General features: G+C 30.9%; 1 pseudogene; it reads left to right on the top strand.

Moving 5' to 3' along the window:
• The first annotated feature begins 663 nt into the window (after positions 1 to 663).
• On the top strand, positions 664 to 1,951 carry LOC131658287 (uncharacterized; annotated as a pseudogene).
• Positions 1,952 to 8,832: the final 6,881 nt, after the last annotated feature.

Raw genomic sequence — 8,832 nt, forward strand, 5'->3', positions numbered from 1 at the left:
GGCAGTTTACTTTTTCACGTCACTTTCTCAAGTGACAAATTCAGGTACCATATCCATTTTTATATTACTTTTTCTTGTATAAAAGTGAGTGTGAGTTTTTCAATCAATAAGTTTCTTATATTTTTTATTACTTTTTCTTGTATGTAATATATATATATATATATATATATATATATATATATATATATATATATATATATATATATATATATATATATATATATATATATATATATATATATATATATATATATATATATATATATATATATATATATATATATATATATATATATATATAAAAGTGAGTGTGAACTTGGTGAATTAACTGTATCACTTTTCATTCTTCATATTATAATAACAGGAAACAATAGAACATATATCACATACTTTGTTAATTGGACATTTTATTTGCTTCTCATATATGTATATGACTATAAATTACTAAGTAGGTAATAAGAAAGTGTGAATTAATTTAAAAATAAAAATTCATTTTCATGTGTAGAACAATTTAAAATACATACTTTTAGTTTAATTAATTTTTTATGATATCTTTTATTGATTGTTTATTTTTTAATTGTTTTTTCATATATAGTTGAAATGGATGATGGACACATTTTTCATTACCTTCTTGTTTGGAGGATGTAAATCCAAATTTTAGTCATGCATCTTGTTGGATTACTTTTCTTAAATTTTGTTTTGAGGGATAATTATGAGAGAAGATCTTTGAATGAAAGAGCTTTAGCTAGGTATGAGTCTCGTAGAGATGTCTTGGAATCTATTACTAGTACAAGTGATTCTCATTGTATATGAGAATTAAGAATGTGTAGAAATACATTTGCCCATCTTTGTGAGATTTTAAGGGTACGAGGAGGATTAGTGCAACTCAGACAAGTAAGCGTTGAAGAACAAGTTGCAGTATTTTTAAATATACTAGCACATCACACAAAAAATAGAAGTATTCAAGTTAGGTTGTCTAGATTTGGACAAACTGTTAGCAGGTATTGTCATAGAGTGTTGGCAGCAGTTTTGAGATTACAAAATGATTTACTTGCCAAACCAGAACCCGTACCGCAGGATTGCTCTGATGAAAGATGAAAATGGTTTAAGGTACTAATTTTTCACCTAGTTACCTCAATATATTCTTTTAGTTAAGTGGCTAAATTTTTTTAAACTATTCATTGAATTTTTAGGGATGCTTAGGGGCTTTAGATGGGACTTACATAGCAGTCACGCTGAGTGTTTCTGATCGGCCTAGATATCGGACGAGAAAAGGTGGACTTGCAACAAATGTCTTAGGTGTTTGTACCAGAGATATGAGATTTATATATGTACTAGCAGGATGGGAAGGATCAGCTTCAGACTCTAGGGTATTACGTGATGCAATAAATAGACCAAATGGATTGTCGGTTCCAATCGGTATGACAACTTCTTTTCTTTTTAGTTTGTTAGAACATCATTACAAACAATGAGTTGTTGTTAATATTTTAGGTTCATATTATCTCGTTGATGGTGGATACATTAACGGTGAAGGCTTTCTTGCCCCATATCGAGGTAAACAATGACATTTGCAAGAGTGGGGCACCGGTCGTCGTTCACCTCAAGACCGTGAGGAGTTATTTAATTATAGGCATGTTCGGGCAAGAAATGTGATAGAGAGATGTTTTGGCCTCTTGAAAAAAAGATGGGCTATATTGAGAAGTCCTTCATTTTATCCTATTAGAACACAATGTCGAATGATCCTTGCTTGTTGTTTATTGCATAACTTCATCCGTATAAACATGACAATAGATCCAGAAGAATTTTCTCCATTTGCAGAAGACGAGGTACCTTTAGGAAAGAAACAATCAATGTAGTGGGAACTATTGAACCTAGTAATCAATGGACTCAGAGGAGGGATGTGCATGCACAAGAAATGTTTACTGAATGGAGGAATAGACATAGGCATTAGAAAAAACCTGTATATTGGATTTGTCTTTTTGGTATGGGTGAATTGTGAGTTTATTACCATATGATTGCATAATATTTTTTGGATTCTTTTATGCTTATAATGGAGTTGAACTTATTACCATGTGATTGTCAATATTTTTTTCAAGTTAATTTATTTGATTTATTTTTTCTTGTTGCACTTGTGAATTATATTCGTTATTACAACCTCTTATGATTTTTTGGTATTTAGAAATGGAAAGTGAAGGTGGCATTATTAATGAGAAATCAATGAATCACATTAGAGTTCGAGGTAACTGGAATACAACTGAAGAAGAAACTTTACTCGCTATATTAGAAGAAATGGTGGTGGCTGGAAACAAAGGAGAGAACGGAACATTCAAGACTGGAACTCATAACCAGCAGTACGAAAAGTTCTTTTGGGAGTTTGAAGGTTCTCAAAGAATGTCTTTTGTGAGAAAGATTATGAGAATGTGAGAAAAGTTATGTTTTAATTTTTTTTTTTAATTCTATCAACATTAGATTTGGTTCATAAAGTTATCTAGTTTATTTTTTTTATGTTAATTTTGTGTATTTTTTTATGTTTTGCTTTTTAATTGTATCCAACTATATAAGTTTATGATATAATTTTTAATTATTTAGTTTTAATATGTTTTTTGTCTTTACATATTGCAAAATAAAACGTTAAACATTACAAAGGGCGTTGTAGTAAAATTTGTATGATTTTGTCCAGTGCATTGACATATCAAACAAGGGATAGTACAAAATTGTGTGTCCTGTGCCGCAAAAATCAAACAACGTACAATACAAAAAGTTGTCCTGTAACTTAGTCATATGTCCAGTACTGTTCTATCCTGTACATTTCATTTTACAAATCAAACGCACCCTTCAGATAGAGATAAACAACAACTCATAATGTGTCTCATATAAGTAAGTGACCAATTAAAAAATTTATTAGTCCGAAAATGGCAATATTTATATTTAATAATGCCGAGTCCTTGTCAATTAACTAAATACACAATTAATGATTCAATTAAATATCTAATTAATTTTATTAAATAATTTAATTATTAATTATTAAAAATCTCAATTAATTAAGTTAATATAATCAAATAAAAATATATATTTACATATTAATACTAAAACATAATAATCAAATTAAATATTTAATAAATTATCCTGGAAATATGTAATTATATTTGTATGATATACAACATAAACTAAACTCAATGCTAAACACATATGTCAATTTATATGTCGTAAAAATGGGATTAATGGTTATGCACCGCCAGTGTAAAAAGTTTTATATTGTCATTCCATCATAATCATTCATAATTATTATTTTATATATAATTAAAATAAAAGTCAAACATAATTTAAAATTCAACGGTTACAATTTACTGACGGTGTATAACCACTTTTCAGCGTCAGTGTATTCCTATTAAATTCTTATACTATACTTTTTTACTTAAAAAAACTATGAATACATTGTATGGTCGTTAATAAAAATAAAAAATAAATATTTTTTTCTGAATTTTTTCCCAAAATAAAAACAAATATTTTTCCTAAAAAAATATTTGTTTATAATAAAAAATAGAAAATAAGAAAAATAATATTTTTATTTCTGAAAAAAATTTAAAAAATATATTGAATTGAATAAAAAATTTAATAAAGTCACTTTTAGATGTACTTTAAATTGAATTGATTTGTTTTAATAATTAACTACTTTTTTTATTGAAGTGTTTGTTAAAAACTGAACTAAAAACAACCTAATTTCACATGACAATGTGTAATTAACCATGATGAATGGTAGATTATCTAAGCGATCTCTTAATATAATCTCAATAATATCTTTGATATCTCTCACGAATCTATACAAAAATGAAAGAAAAAACAGTGCACCTACCTTCAAATAAGGATGCTTACCTATAAAGTCCATCTTTGCTTGCTAGTTTCTATCCAAACAAAAACCAATAAATCATGTGTAAATGTCTAAAAGGTCACAACCTTAAAGTGGGTTTTGCTAATTAATAATTCAAAAGGTCCTAGATAGAATGGTCCCCCACATAGCCCCTAAATAAAACTATAAACACCTTACACCTGTATTGGAATCAGAATTGTTGAAAAAAACTGGTGTAAATACAAAAATATTGAGAAACAAATATGAGAAAGTTTCATATATATAATTTTGAAATTTTAGATAAATATGGTATGTGAATTCGGATATAAATTCTGAAATTTGCAAATGTGGGAGATAAAAATATACATTGAGATATGTAGACGTGGAGGCTTGTAAGTCGTGAAGGGAGCACTGCCTATTTTTATGTTGGTTAATATTTGGAAATAATAGAGTTTGAAATCAACAAAGTTACGTATGCTTTATAAAGACAAGGGAACACAGATTATATAATATTGCTTTGTAATCTTAATAATTTAGTTCCTAAGCCTAAGCGTGCGTCTATAGAACAAGACAATGGTGGTCGTGTTTTTCTTTTTTTATGTTTTTATTTGGCAGCGTTTTTCTACTACATTTCATATCAAAGACATGTTTGGATTGTAGTACAAGTTTAATTTAGTTTTTGTCTCATGAGAAATACATGAATGTTTTATCTTTAAAATAAGAGCCATAAGAGCCCAATATCCTAAATACTTATTGCAATGAATATATAGAAACATGTTTTTCACGTTCAGCATATTAGCTAAGTGAGTTTATTTCATAATTCATACACATCTTAAGATTTGCTCGGAATGATATAAATATTACAATTAAAAGTTGCTAAAAATGACAATAAAATGAGGTTAAGGATGAATCTAACTTTGGGTTTTTCTTGCAGTCATTTTTAACCTTGTTAACTGAAGTTATTGTTTTATATTATTACTCTTTTAAACTTATTTAGCCTTAATTTTTTAATGATTAAACCCTTATCAATTTAGACGGACTCTTCGAATCTTTAGTAAATTTCAAAGTCCCACCTTTATTTCGAGGTGGTGATTTACATAAAAAAAATGAATTTCAAAGTCCCACCCTTATTTCGAGGTGGTGACCGACTAGAATGTTATTCATGTACTTGTTGTGAGTACAATAGTACAAACATTGTTTATGATATCATACACAAAAGGTAAGATATATGTAATTTATAAAGAATGTGGTGGGTGATTCACCCACGAGGTTATCTCAAGATGTGGCGACATTACCCACGCCGAACTCATACCTTAGCTCGGTGAACCTACTTTGAGGTCTCATGTGCTTCTCTCGTGCTTGCAAGACAGTGGGCCGAGTTAAATGATGTTATATGGGCTTGGGATATAATATTCATGATGTTCCATAACCCTCTAAGAACGAGTATGGAAGGGCAAAGTGATTAAGGATAAATATAATAATCCAGAGTCTCCCAAGCACGAGGCTTGTAAGGGCGAAATGGTGAAGGAGAAACATAACGGTCTGCAATCCCAAAGCACTAAGTGTGTAAGGGCGAAGTGGTTAAGGAGGCGGCCTTATTTAGAATAGTTGTCCAATTTTTGCTTGTTTAAGCTTACATTAATCATAACCGTATGATTTCAAAGAAGATTCAGACTCCCTATGGGACAGTTCCTTATGAAGGCTTTTGGTTTCCTCCATCAAATGATATTGATTGATTCTAGATTTTTGGGGAGGACCATTTATATGAGCCTTTGGTCGTGTGCATGCTTGGAAGCTAATCCATTGATCTTATGACAAAATCATGAAGGGTGTTGAAAATGGAAATATGGCTAAACATTAGAACCACGAAGAGAGATATGAGTTGTGGTTTCACTGTCTTGAAAACTCGAGGTAGGAAAATGGTAATATTGTCTAGGTCTCGGTTGAGAGGGAAATGTTTAGGAGCAAAGGTTGTAGTAGCATTAGTAATAACTCAAATAATGATTTATCTAGGGTCATTGATGTAATTTTGGTATCTTCTTTCCCATAACTAGTGAAAAGGACGATGAAATGAATGATGGTCTCTATAAACACAAGCATGGATCAAATATTTGATGAGGTGGTGAAAGATGGCTACTTGTTCATTGTTGAAGAAATTGTGAAGCCATTTCAAAAGGAAATAATAATATCGTATATTGGCAGCAAGGAAGACATAATTTTAGAACCACAAGTGCATTACCATTATCCTTCACACTATGATTGTTTTGTCTATCAAGACACACCTTTCTTGTATGACCCCCCTTCTTACAGTGATAACACCTGATTGCAGGAGTATCACCACCACAAGATTTCTGCTGACCTTTACCCTTCTTCTTCTTCTCAAACCTGCCATCTTTCTTCAAGAATTTCCCCTTAACGGACAAACCTTCACCAACATACGATGGCTTAGGCTCTTTTCGTTCATTCGAATCCTTGGAGTACAAGGCAGATTGAACTTCTTCAAAGATCAACAAATCTCTTCCATACAAGAAAGTTTCTTTAAAGTGAGCATGAGACTTAGGTAAAAAACACAACAATAACAACGCTTGATCTTCATCATCGATATTAACCTCAATATTATCCTGATCAAGAATTATCTTGTTGAATGTATCCAACTACTCTATCAAGACACTATCTTCACTCATCTTGAATGAATACAGAGCTTGCTTCAGGTAGAGGCGATTGATCAACGATTTGGTCATGTACAAACTTTCAAGCTTCGTCCATACACCCACCGATGTTTTCTCCTTCGAAACCTGTCGGAGAACCTTATCACCAAGGCTCAATACAATGGTACTATGGGATTTCTCGATCATCGGCGTCTTCTCCTTCTCCGATTACACAACATCCAACCTCTCCAATACTTTCAACGCTTCTAATAAACCTTGTTGAACAAGAAGGACTCCCATCTTTAAGCGCCACAAACCAAATGCATTCACACTAGTCAATTTCTCAATCTAATAATTTATTGACGACATCTTCTTCTCCTCGCTCATCGTACCAGTTTGTTGTATCGGAGTGCCGTCAAGAACAAACTAGAGCTATGAGAAAGATTGAGTTTCTTGAACAAACATAGGAAACCGAATTAGGTTTTCACGAAAGAGAGAAGATGGAAGAAGAAGAAGAGAAATTAGGATTGGTTGTAACTGTTTTTCTATTCACTTTCTCTATTAAGGTTTATAGATTACAAGTTAATAACAATAATCAACCTCTCTCAACAACCTGAGAGAACTACTCTATTTATAGACTACTAAGTTAACTTAGGCTACAATCTAACTTAAACAATTGGGCTAAAGAAACATGCCACATTTAACATGCTAACAAACCTAGCATTATCGACTACTGCATGCTAGAACATATTTCGACTATAGCATGCATGACTTCGACATCAGCATGTGAACAGACTTCATCAACTTAGACAAATTTCTCAATCCCTTAATGATAGGTAACAATCTAAGGTTAACACTTACATATTATGTATATATGAGTTTCAAAGTCTCACTCCTATCTCTAAGTGTGAGTAGAATATTTAATTCAAATGTACTAATTTCACTAATATTTTACAAAATAAATCATAAATATTTTTTTATTGGTGATTGATCAATAAAAAGCATTAAGAACGTATATTAGATAAACAACATAACAATAACACTTCAAACGACAAAAGTCAATTGAGAGTACAAGGTTATTTTCAAAATCGATCTCTCATCTTAATACTTGAGAGTTTAACTATCAACTGACAATCAGTTATTCATCCTAACAATTGAGAGTTTAGCTATCAACTAACAATCGATTACTCATCCTAACAATCGACAAAACTATCAACTAACTTCGTCGTCAAACAATTTATCAATATCAATCTCATGATAAGGTATATTCATGCAATGAATTTAGTTCAGTCTTCTTTGAATTATTTACTTCTTTTTCTCTTTTTATATTTCTGTATTTCAGTATTATTGCACTACTTTCCATTTTGTTCTACACCTTTTATACCTAACATAAGTATACTTCTCAAGAAGGGAAGAAGAAATACACGCTTTGCAGCCTTAACTCAAAAAAAGTCAAAGAGAAAATTAGTGACATTAATCAAAGCAAACACGTGCACGTAGGTAATTTTAGTCAAAGACGCTATGGATAATAATAACAAAGCAGAGGACAAGTAAAGACCGATAACAAATTCTTCTACATCAACTTGTGAAAATGGTCATTTTGAAGTCCAATTATTACACTTAAACACATAGAATGAAGTGTTTGCAATTTGTTTGATAAAAAGAAAACATTGTTCGAAATAAATGTCAACGCTATGAATCCTTAAAACCCGGCCATCTTTTGACAAAATACCATGAAACAATGGATGTTTATGTAAGTGTCACTCTCATTGAACTCAAAATATTCTATTAGTGGCATGGTTCCCAACAAAGTGCTCCATATGTTTCTAATAATACATCTTTTTAGTAAATTTTTTTTTATAAGCAAAATAATTGAATGAGTTAACTATTAAAGTTTTATTCCATTGGCCTCATATTTTTTTTAGAATCTCTGACGTGGTCTATTGGATCTCTCATGCACCATGCGTGTTGCCAAAAATATCATCTGCTTACGTAGATGTATTTTTGGAAGCACCTTTCTTTTGTTTCAAAGTTGTTTTGTTCCGTATGTGCATTTACGGAAGACTTCCTGAAATGCATCTACGGAAGCATTTGATGTTATATTCGCGTCAGACACATCTCCTCCCTCATTCTTCACTTTTAATCTTCTCAAACTTTCCAAATATCTCAACTCAAAAATCAAACTTCCACCAAAGTTTCTTTTTTTCTCTCTCGAATTCGACCGTTAACGTCAACATCAACGATCAACATATTCCAACAACTTCACAACTCAATTTAATCGGTAAGTTTTTGAGTTTTCGAGTTATTTAGAGTATTTTCAATAATAGAGTTTTCCGT

Source organism: Vicia villosa, linkage group LG1 (genome assembly GCF_029867415.1).
Source record: "Vicia villosa cultivar HV-30 ecotype Madison, WI linkage group LG1, Vvil1.0, whole genome shotgun sequence".
Taxonomy (NCBI): Eukaryota; Viridiplantae; Streptophyta; class Magnoliopsida; order Fabales; family Fabaceae; genus Vicia; species Vicia villosa.